This window comes from Lissotriton vulgaris, chromosome 1_1, assembly GCF_964263255.1.
Source record: "Lissotriton vulgaris chromosome 1_1, aLisVul1.2, whole genome shotgun sequence".
NCBI classification, from domain to species: domain Eukaryota; kingdom Metazoa; phylum Chordata; class Amphibia; order Caudata; family Salamandridae; genus Lissotriton; species Lissotriton vulgaris.
This window is the reverse complement of record NC_141685.1, coordinates 200,294,466-200,303,868: the sequence shown is the minus strand read 5'-3', so window position 1 is coordinate 200,303,868 and position 9,403 is coordinate 200,294,466. Positions and strand designations below refer to the sequence as shown.

At 49.1% G+C, this 9,403-nt stretch overlaps 18 non-coding genes across 18 annotated transcripts; 12 read left to right on the top strand and 6 right to left on the bottom strand.

Annotated features, from left to right (window-relative positions):
- The first annotated feature begins 30 nt into the window (after positions 1-30).
- Positions 31-104, top strand: TRNAN-GUU (transfer RNA asparagine (anticodon GUU)). The gene has a single exon. It is a non-coding gene; the product is annotated as a tRNA-Asn (tRNA).
- A 229-nt stretch (positions 105-333) lies between these two features.
- Positions 334-405, top strand: TRNAW-CCA (transfer RNA tryptophan (anticodon CCA)). Its single transcript has one exon. It is a non-coding gene; the product is annotated as a tRNA-Trp (tRNA).
- A 71-nt stretch (positions 406-476) lies between these two features.
- On the bottom strand, positions 477-547 carry TRNAG-GCC (transfer RNA glycine (anticodon GCC)). Its single transcript has one exon. It is a non-coding gene; the product is annotated as a tRNA-Gly (tRNA).
- A 1,161-nt stretch (positions 548-1,708) lies between these two features.
- TRNAN-GUU (transfer RNA asparagine (anticodon GUU)) lies at positions 1,709-1,782 on the top strand. The gene has a single exon. It is a non-coding gene; the product is annotated as a tRNA-Asn (tRNA).
- Positions 1,783-2,018: 236 nt separating this feature from the next.
- On the top strand, positions 2,019-2,090 carry TRNAW-CCA (transfer RNA tryptophan (anticodon CCA)). Its single transcript has one exon. It is a non-coding gene; the product is annotated as a tRNA-Trp (tRNA).
- A 71-nt stretch (positions 2,091-2,161) lies between these two features.
- On the bottom strand, positions 2,162-2,232 carry TRNAG-GCC (transfer RNA glycine (anticodon GCC)). Its single transcript has one exon. It is a non-coding gene; the product is annotated as a tRNA-Gly (tRNA).
- Positions 2,233-3,393: 1,161 nt separating this feature from the next.
- Positions 3,394-3,467, top strand: TRNAN-GUU (transfer RNA asparagine (anticodon GUU)). The gene has a single exon. It is a non-coding gene; the product is annotated as a tRNA-Asn (tRNA).
- Positions 3,468-3,703: 236 nt separating this feature from the next.
- On the top strand, positions 3,704-3,775 carry TRNAW-CCA (transfer RNA tryptophan (anticodon CCA)). Its single transcript has one exon. It is a non-coding gene; the product is annotated as a tRNA-Trp (tRNA).
- Positions 3,776-3,846: 71 nt separating this feature from the next.
- TRNAG-GCC (transfer RNA glycine (anticodon GCC)) lies at positions 3,847-3,917 on the bottom strand. The gene has a single exon. It is a non-coding gene; the product is annotated as a tRNA-Gly (tRNA).
- Positions 3,918-5,062: 1,145 nt separating this feature from the next.
- TRNAN-GUU (transfer RNA asparagine (anticodon GUU)) lies at positions 5,063-5,136 on the top strand. The gene has a single exon. It is a non-coding gene; the product is annotated as a tRNA-Asn (tRNA).
- A 236-nt stretch (positions 5,137-5,372) lies between these two features.
- TRNAW-CCA (transfer RNA tryptophan (anticodon CCA)) lies at positions 5,373-5,444 on the top strand. The gene has a single exon. It is a non-coding gene; the product is annotated as a tRNA-Trp (tRNA).
- A 71-nt stretch (positions 5,445-5,515) lies between these two features.
- TRNAG-GCC (transfer RNA glycine (anticodon GCC)) lies at positions 5,516-5,586 on the bottom strand. Its single transcript has one exon. It is a non-coding gene; the product is annotated as a tRNA-Gly (tRNA).
- A 1,160-nt stretch (positions 5,587-6,746) lies between these two features.
- On the top strand, positions 6,747-6,820 carry TRNAN-GUU (transfer RNA asparagine (anticodon GUU)). The gene has a single exon. It is a non-coding gene; the product is annotated as a tRNA-Asn (tRNA).
- A 229-nt stretch (positions 6,821-7,049) lies between these two features.
- Positions 7,050-7,121, top strand: TRNAW-CCA (transfer RNA tryptophan (anticodon CCA)). The gene has a single exon. It is a non-coding gene; the product is annotated as a tRNA-Trp (tRNA).
- Positions 7,122-7,192: 71 nt separating this feature from the next.
- Positions 7,193-7,263, bottom strand: TRNAG-GCC (transfer RNA glycine (anticodon GCC)). The gene has a single exon. It is a non-coding gene; the product is annotated as a tRNA-Gly (tRNA).
- Positions 7,264-8,424: 1,161 nt separating this feature from the next.
- On the top strand, positions 8,425-8,498 carry TRNAN-GUU (transfer RNA asparagine (anticodon GUU)). The gene has a single exon. It is a non-coding gene; the product is annotated as a tRNA-Asn (tRNA).
- Positions 8,499-8,734: 236 nt separating this feature from the next.
- TRNAW-CCA (transfer RNA tryptophan (anticodon CCA)) lies at positions 8,735-8,806 on the top strand. Its single transcript has one exon. It is a non-coding gene; the product is annotated as a tRNA-Trp (tRNA).
- A 71-nt stretch (positions 8,807-8,877) lies between these two features.
- On the bottom strand, positions 8,878-8,948 carry TRNAG-GCC (transfer RNA glycine (anticodon GCC)). The gene has a single exon. It is a non-coding gene; the product is annotated as a tRNA-Gly (tRNA).
- Between the last annotated feature and the right edge of the window lie 455 nt (positions 8,949-9,403).

The window sequence follows — 9,403 nt, the reverse complement described above, 5'->3', positions numbered from 1 at the left end:
TTGAGTCTCAGGAAATGTATACAGTCAATACTCTCTGTGGCGCAATCGGTTAGCGCGTTCGGCTGTTAACCGAAAGGTTGGTGGTTCAAGCCCACCCAGGGACGTTGCCTTTTGTCTGCATGAAACACAGATTTGCTCTTTCCTGCGTGCGATCCTTTCCCTGAATAGTTCAATCCTCAGCGTTCTCACTGCACCTGCAGTCAATTTCAATAATTAGGATAGAAAACAAAAGGCCAAGCCCTGTAATACAACCGTAGGCATATAAGCAGAGGAAAATAAGTCAAAATGGCCCACAGCATTTGTTCATCTGGCATCGAAGGCTGCAAGTGTAAGGACCTCGTGGCGCAACGGTAGCGCGTCTGACTCCAGATCAAAAGGTTGCGTGTTCAAATCACGTCGGGGTCACTGCTTACCATTTTATTCCCCACTGAGTTCATATATATCATTTCGAAAACAAAGTCAAAAGAAAGCAACCTTGCATTGGCCGGGAATCGAACCCGGGCCTCCCGCGTGGCAGGCGAGAATTCTACCACTGAACCACCAATGCTTCACATGGTGTGTTCATAGGCAGAGCTCTGTCCAAGACAGTGGTCAGGTTCACACACTTAAATTGTACACATATGAACAAAGTGTGCGCAGCAGACATGATAACGCCAACGTTTCACATGATGATGGCAAGAATCAGATGCAGGAGACTATAAGTAATAATGTCTTTGCATTTGCTGAGGTCACTGGCTTGGTACTAGAGTTGTGGTTATCAGGGCATGATGGCAGGCTGCTCCTGACAGAAGTGGCTCACAGAATGCACCCGCCAGATCACCAGCACTATTGTGTTTCAGATCATGTCACTGAACTCTCCTCCTGGAAAATCCTTCCCACTGGCTTTGCCAGATTCTGTGTCCTCCCCAAAATGCTGGGGTGAAACGGGCAGAGTTCTGCGCCCTGCGCCCCTTTACGCGTCCCTAACGCCATCCCAACGCGCCCTGGTCGGGCACAGCCCTGGTCGGGCTTAGATCACTGGAGCCTCTGGAGATCAAGAACTCCGGAAGCCTAGGGTCAGGCCTATTGCAGAGGCATCTTGTGCCTGGCCATTCCGGGATTATTGTGTTTCAGGGCCTAGCCATCAATACTCCTGGGATTTCTTTCCAGGAGAACCCTCATGTCCCTGTCCTCCCACAAGCCCGAGCTTTTATGTAAAATAAAGTGTACTCTGTGGGCCTTCCCCTATGTGCTCTCTGCCTAATCTCTTTCTCCCAAGCTGAGCTCTGCAGGTAAATGTATCTATCTGACTGAGGGGCTAGGGAGGGCCTTTCCCAGCAGTCTTACAAGCCAAGAGTTCAGAGAAAGCACCTGCTCTGGGAAGGAGACTCTGCTCACAGAGAAGACAAGTCCAACATAACACAGTGAAGATGGGATGGGCAAGACACACGCCTCACGGGCTGGTAGCACGCAAACAGAGGAGCAGGGAGCTACGCTAAGCAGGCAAAGAGAAAAGTCATGTATGAGTCTCATGCACTGTGACCGGTAGTAATACTGGCTCTAACACCATTAGACAGTAGTCTACACATCATAAATTACAACAGTAACAAGACACTAAGCAAATGACAAATGCTGTATGGCATAAAGACGCCTTATATAATACAAGCTCCAGGCAGGCGCACACATGTCAAGACATATATTGAGTCTCAGGAAATGTATACAGTCAATAGTCTCTGTGGCGCAATCGGTTAGCGCGTTCGGCTGTTAACCGAAAGGTTGGTGGTTCAAGCCCACCCAGGAACGTAGCCTTTTGTCTGCATGAAACACAGATACGTACCTTTGCTCTTTCCTGCGTGCGATCCTTTCCCTGAATAGTTCAATCCTCAGCGTTCTCACTGCACCTGCAGTCAATTTCAATAATTAGGATAGAAAACAAAAGGCCAAGCCCTGTAATACAACCGTAGGCATATAAGCAGAGGAAAATAAGTCAAAAGGCCCACAGCATTTGTTCATCTGGCATCGAAGGCTGCAAGTGTAAGGACCTCGTGGCGCAACGGTAGCGCGTCTGACTCCAGATCAGAAGGTTGCGTGTTCAAATCACGTCGGGGTCACTGCTTACCATTTTATTCCCCACTGAGTTCATATATATCATTTCGAAAACGAAGTCAAAAGAAAGCAACCTTGCATTGGCCGGGAATAGAACCCGGGCCTCCCGCGTGGCAGGCAAGAATTCTACCACTGAACCACCAATGCTTCACCTGGTGTGTTCACAGCAAGAGCTCTGTCCAAGACAGTGGTCAGGTTCACACACTTAAATTGTACACATATGAACAAAGTGTGCGCAGCAGACATGATAACGCCAACGTTTCACATGATGATGGCAAGAATCAGATGCAGGAGACTATAAGTAATAATGTCTTTGCATTTGCTGAGGTCACTGGCTTGGTACTAGAGTTGTGGTTATCAGGGCATGATGGCAGGCTGCTCCTGACAGAAGTGGCTCACAGAATGCACCCGCCAGATCACCAGCACTATTGTGTTTCAGATCATGTCACTGAACTCTCCTCCTGGAAAATCCTTCCCACTGGCTTTGCCAGATTCTGTGTCCTCCCCAAAATGCTGGGGTGAAACGGGCAGAGTTCTGCGCCCTGCGCCCCTTTACGCGTCCCTAACGCCATCCCAACGCGCCCTGGTCGGGCACAGCCCTGGTCGGGCTTAGATCACTGGAGCCTCTGGAGATCAAGAACTCCGGAAGCCTAGGGTCAGGCCTATTGCAGAGGCATCTTGTGCCTGGCCATTCCGGGATTGTTGTGTTTCAGGGCCTAGCCATCAATACTCCTGGGATTTCTTTCCATGAGAACCCTCATGTCCCTGTCCTCCCACAAGCCCGAGCTTTTATGTAAAATAAAGTGTGCTCTGTGGGCCTTCCCCTATGTGCTCTCTGCCTAATCTCTTTCTCCCAAGCTGAGCTCTGCAGGTAAATGTATCTATCTGACTGAGGGGCTAGGGAGGGCCTTTCCCAGCAGTCTTACAAGCCAAGAGTTCAGAGAAAGCACCTGCTCTGGGAAGGAGACTCTGCTCACAGAGAAGACAAGTCCAACATAACACAGTGAAGATGGGATGGGCAAGACACACGCCTCACGGGCTGGTAGCACGCAAACAGAGGAGCAGGGAGCTACGCTAAGCAGGCAAAGAGAAAAGTCATGTATGAGTCTCATGCACTGTGACCGGTAGTAATACTGGCTCTAACACCATTAGACAGTAGTCTACACATCATAAATTACAACAGTAACAAGACACTAAGCAAATGACAAATGCTGTATGGCATAAAGACGCCTTATATAATACAAGCTCCAGGCAGGCGCACACATGTCAAGACATATATTGAGTCTCAGGAAATGTATACAGTCAATAGTCTCTGTGGCACAATCGGTTAGCGCGTTCGGCTGTTAGCCGAAAGGTTGGTGGTTCAAGCCCACCCAGGGACGTAGCCTTTTGTCTGCATGAAACACAGATACGTACCTTTGCTCTTTCCTGCGTGCGATCCTTTCCCTGAATAGTTCAATCCTCAGCGTTCTCACTGCACCTGCAGTCAATTTCAATAATTAGGATAGAAAACAAAAGGCCAAGCCCTGTAATACAACCGTAGGCATATAAGCAGAGGAAAATAAGTCAAAAGGCCCACAGCATTTGTTCATCTGGCATCGAAGGCTGCAAGTGTAAGGACCTCGTGGCGCAACGGTAGCGCGTCTGACTCCAGATCAGAAGGTTGCGTGTTCAAATCACGTCGGGGTCACTGCTTACCATTTTATTCCCCACTGAGTTCATATATATCATTTCGAAAACAAAGTCAAAAGAAAGAAACCTTGCATTGGCCGGGAATCGAACCCGGGCCTCCCGCGTGGCAGGCGAGAATTCTACCACTGAACCACCAATGCTTCACATGGTGTGTTCACAGCAAGAGCTCTGTCCAAGACAGTGGTCAGGTTCACACACTTAAATTGTACACATATGAACAAAGTGTGCGCAGCAGACATGATAACGCCAACGTTTCACATGATGATGGCAAGAATCAGATGCAGGAGACTATAAGTAATAATGTCTTTGCATTTGCTGAGGTCACTGGCTTGGTACTAGAGTTGTGGTTATCAGGGCATGATGGCAGGCTGCTCCTGACAGAAGTGGCTCACAGAATGCACCCGCCAGATCACCAGCACTATTATGTTTCAGATCATGTCACTGAACTCTCCTCCTGGAAAATCCTTGCCACTGGCTTTGCCAGATTCTGTGTCCTCCCCAAAATGCTGGGGTGAAACGGGCAGAGTTCTGCGCCCTGCGCCCCTTTACGCGTCCCTAATGCCATCCCAACGCGCCCTGGTCGGGCTTAGATCACTGGAGCCTCTGGAGATCAAGAACTCCGGAAGCCTAGGGTCAGGCCTATTGCAGAGGCATCTTGTGCCTGGCCATTCCGAGATTGTTGTGTTTCAGGGCCTAGCCATCAATACTCCTGGGATTTCTTTCCAGGAGAACCCTCATGTCCCTGTCCTCCCACAAGCCCGAGCTTTTATGTAAAATAAAGTGTGCTCTGTGGGCCTTCCCCTATGTGCTCTCTGCCTAATCTCTTTCTCCCAAGCTGAGCTCTGCAGGTAAATGTATCTATCTGACTGAGGGGCTAGGGAGGGCCTTTCCCAGCAGTCTTACAAGCCAAGAGTTCAGAGAAAGCACCTGCTCTGGGAAGGAGACTCTGCTCACAGAGAAGACAAGTCCAACATAACACAGTGAAGATGGGATGGGCAAGACACACGCCTCACGGGCTGGTAGCACGCAAACAGAGGAGCAGGGAGCTACGCTAAGCAGGCAAAGAGAAAAGTCATGTATGAGTCTCATGCACTGTGACCGGTAGTAATACTGGCTCTAACACCATTAGACAGTAGTCTACACATCATAAATTACAACAGTAACAAGACACTAAGCAAATGACAAATGCTGTATGGCATAAAGACGCCTTATATAATACAAGCTCCAGGCAGGCGCACACATGTCAAGACATATATTGAGTCTCAGGAAATGTATACAGTCAATAGTCTCTGTGGCGCAATCGGTTAGCGCGTTCGGCTGTTAACCGAAAGGTTGGTGGTTCAAGCCCACCCAGGTACGTAGCCTTTTGTCTGCATGAAACACAGATACGTACCTTTGCTCTTTCCTGCGTGCGATCCTTTCCCTGAATAGTTCAATCCTCAGCGTTCTCACTGCACCTGCAGTCAATTTCAATAATTAGGATAGAAAACAAAAGGCCAAGCCCTGTAATATAACCGTAGGCATATAAGCAGAGGAAAATAAGTCAAAAGGCCCACAGCATTTGTTCATCTGGCATCGAAGGCTGCAAGTGTAAGGACCTCGTGGCGCAACGGTAGCGCGTCTGACTCCAGATCAGAAGGTTGCGTGTTCAAATCACGTCGGGGTCACTGCTTACCATTTTATTCCCCACTGAGTTCATATATATCATTTCGAAAACAAAGTCAAAAGAAAGCAACCTTGCATTGGCCGGGAATCGAACCCGGGCCTCCCGCGTGGCAGGCGAGAATTCTACCACTGAACCACCAATGCTTCACATGGTGTGTTCACAGCAAGAGCTCTGTCCAAGACAGTGGTCAGGTTCACACACTTAAATTGTACACATATGAACAAAGTGTGCGCAGCAGACATGATAACGCCAACGTTTCACATGATGATGGCAAGAATCATATGCAGGAGACTATAAGTAATAATGTCTTTGCATTTGCTGAGGTCACTGGCTTGGTACTAGAGTTGTGGTTATCAGGGCATGATGGCAGGCTGCTCCTGACAGAAGTGGCTCACAGAATGCACCCGCCAGATCACCAGCACTATTGTGTTTCAGATCATGTCACTGAACTCTCCTCCTGGAAAATCCTTCCCACTGGCTTTGCCAGATTCTGTGTCCTCCCCAAAATGCTGGGGTGAAATGGGCAGAGTTCTGCGCCCTGCGCCCCTTTACGCGTCCCTAACGCCATCCCAACGCGCCCTGGTCGGGCACAGCCCTGGTCGGGCTTAGATCACTGGAGCCTCTGGAGATCAAGAACTCCGGAAGCCTAGGGTCAGGCCTATTGCAGAGGCATCTTGTGCCTGGCCATTCCCGGATTGTTGTGTTTCAGGGCCTAGCCATCAATACTCCTGGGATTTCTTTCCATGAGAACCCTCATGTCCCTGTCCTCCCACAAGCCCGAGCTTTTATGTAAAATAAAGTGTGCTCTGTGGGCCTTCCCCTATGTGCTCTCTGCCTAATCTCTTCCTCCCAAGCTGAGCTCTGCAGGTAAATGTATCTATCTGACTGAGGGGCTAGGGAGGGCCTTTCCCAGCAGTCTTACAAGCCAAGAGTTCAGAGAAAGCACCTGCTCTGGGAAGGAGACTCTGCTCACAGAGAAGACAAGTCCAACATAACACAGTGAAGATGGGATGGGCAAGACACACGCCTCACGGGCTGGTAGCACGCAAACAGAGGAGCAGGGAGTACGCTAAGCAGGCAAAGAGAAAAGCCATGCATGAGTCTCATGCACTGTGACCGGTAGTAATACTGGCTCTAACACCATTAGACAGTAGTCTACACATCATAAATTACAACAGTAACAAGACACTAAGCAAATGACAAATGCTGTATGGCATAAAGACGCCTTATATAATACAAGCTCCAAGCAGGCGCACACATGTCAAGACATATATTGAGTCTCAGGAAATGTATACAGTCAATACTCTCTGTGGCGCAATCGGTTAGCGCGTTCGGCTGTTAACCGAAAGGTTGGTGGTTCAAGCCCACCCAGGGACGTTGCCTTTTGTCTGCATGAAACACAGATTTGCTCTTTCCTGCGTGCGATCCTTTCCCTGAATAGTTCAATCCTCGGCGTTCTCACTGTACCTGCAGTCAATTTCAATAATTAGGATAGAAAACAAAAGGCCAAGCCCTGTAATACAACCGTAGGCATATAAGCAGAGGAAAATAAGTCAAAATGGCCCACAGCATTTGTTCATCTGGCATCGAAGGCTGCAAGTGTAAGGACCTCGTGGCGCAACGGTAGCGCGTCTGACTCCAGATCAGAAGGTTGCGTGTTCAAATCACGTCGGGGTCACTGCTTACCATTTTATTCCCCACTGAGTTCATATATATCATTTCGAAAACAAAGTCAAAAGAAAGCAACCTTGCATTGGCCGGGAATCGAACCCGGGCCTCCCGCGTGGCAGGCGAGAATTCTACCACTGAACCACCAATGCTTCACATGGTGTGTTCATAGGCAGAGCTCTGTCCAAGACAGTGGTCAGGTTCACACACTTAAATTGTACACATATGAACAAAGTGTGGGCAGCAGACATGATAACGCCAACGTTTCACATGATGATGGCAAGAATCAGATGCAGGAGACTATAAGTAATAATGTCTTTGCATTTGCTGAGGTCACTGGCTTGGTACTAGAGTTGTGGTTATCAGGGCATGATGGCAGGCTGCTCCTGACAGAAGTGGCTCACAGAATGCACCCGCCAGATCACCAGCACTATTGTGTTTCAGATCATGTCACTGAACTCTCCTCCTGGAAAATCCTTCCCACTGGCTTTGCCAGATTCTGTGTCCTCCCCAAAATGCTGGGGTGAAACGGGCAGAGTTCTGCGCCCTGCGCCCCTTTACGCGTCCCTAACGCCATCCCAACGCGCCCTGGTCGGGCACAGCCCTGGTCGGGCTTAGATCACTGGAGCCTCTGGAGATCAAGAACTCCGGAAGCCTAGGGTCAGGCCTATTGCAGAGGCATCTTGTGCCTGGCCATTCCGGGATTGTTGTGTTTCAGGGCCTAGCCATCAATACTCCTGGGATTTCTTTCCAGGAGAACCCTCATGTCCCTGTCCTCCCACAAGCCCGAGCTTTTATGTAAAATAAAGTGTGCTCTGTGGGCCTTCCCCTATGTGCTCTCTGCCTAATCTCTTTCTCCCAAGCTGAGCTCTGCAGGTAAATGTATCTATCTGACTGAGGGGCTAGGGAGGGCCTTTCCCAGCAGTCTTACAAGCCAAGAGTTCAGAGAAAGCACCTGCTCTGGGAAGGAGACTCTGCTCACAGAGAAGACAAGTCCAACATAACACAGTGAAGATGGGATGGGCAAGACACACGCCTCACGGGCTGGTAGCACGCAAACAGAGGAGCAGGGAGCTACGCTAAGCAGGCAAAGAGAAAAGTCATGTATGAGTCTCATGCACTGTGACCGGTAGTAATACTGGCTCTAACACCATTAGACAGTAGTCTACACATCATAAATTACAACAGTAACAAGACACTAAGCAAATGACAAATGCTGTATGGCATAAAGACGCCTTATATAATACAAGCTCCAGGCAGGCGCACACATGTCAAGACATATATTGAGTCTCAGGAAATGTATACAGTCAATAGTCTCTGTGGCGCAATCGGTTAGCGCGTTCGGCTGTTAACCGAAAGGTTGGTGGTTCAAGCCCACCCAGGGACGTAGCCTTTTGTCTGCATGAAACACAGATACGTACCTTTGCTCTTTCCTGCGTGCGATCCTTTCCCTGAATAGTTCAATCCTCAGCGTTCTCACTGCACCTGCAGTCAATTTCAATAATTAGGATAGAAAACAAAAGGCCAAGCCCTGTAATACAACCGTAGGCATATAAGCAGAGGAAAATAAGTCAAAAGGCCCACAGCATTTGTTCATCTGGCATCGAAGGCTGCAAGTGTAAGGACCTCGTGGCGCAACGGTAGCGCGTCTGACTCCAGATCAGAAGGTTGCGTGTTCAAATCACGTCGGGGTCACTGCTTACCATTTTATTCCCCACTGAGTTCATATATATCATTTCGAAAACGAAGTCAAAAGAAAGCAACCTTGCATTGGCCGGGAATAGAACCCGGGCCTCCCGCGTGGCAGGCGAGAATTCTACCACTGAACCACCAATGCTTCACATGGTGTGTTCACAGCAAGAGCTCTGTCCAAGACAGTGGTCAGGTTCACACACTTAAATTGTACACATATGAACAAAGTGTGCGCAGCAGACATGATAACGCCAACGTTTCACATGATGATGGCAAGAATCAGATGCAGGAGACTATAAGTAATAATGTCTTTGCATTTGCTGAGGTCACTGGCTTGGTACTAGAGTTGTGGTTATCAGGGCATGATGGCAGGCTGCTCCTGACAGAAGTGGCTCACAGAATGCACCCGCCAGATCACCAGCACTATTGTGTTTCAGATCATGTCACTGAACTCTCCTCCTGGAAAATCCTTCCCACTGGCTTTGCCAGATTCTGTGTCCTCCCCAAAATGCTGGGGTGAAACGGGCAGAGTTCTGCACCCTGCGCCCCTTTACGCGTCCCTAACGCCATCCCAACGCGCCCTGGTCGGGCACAGCCCTG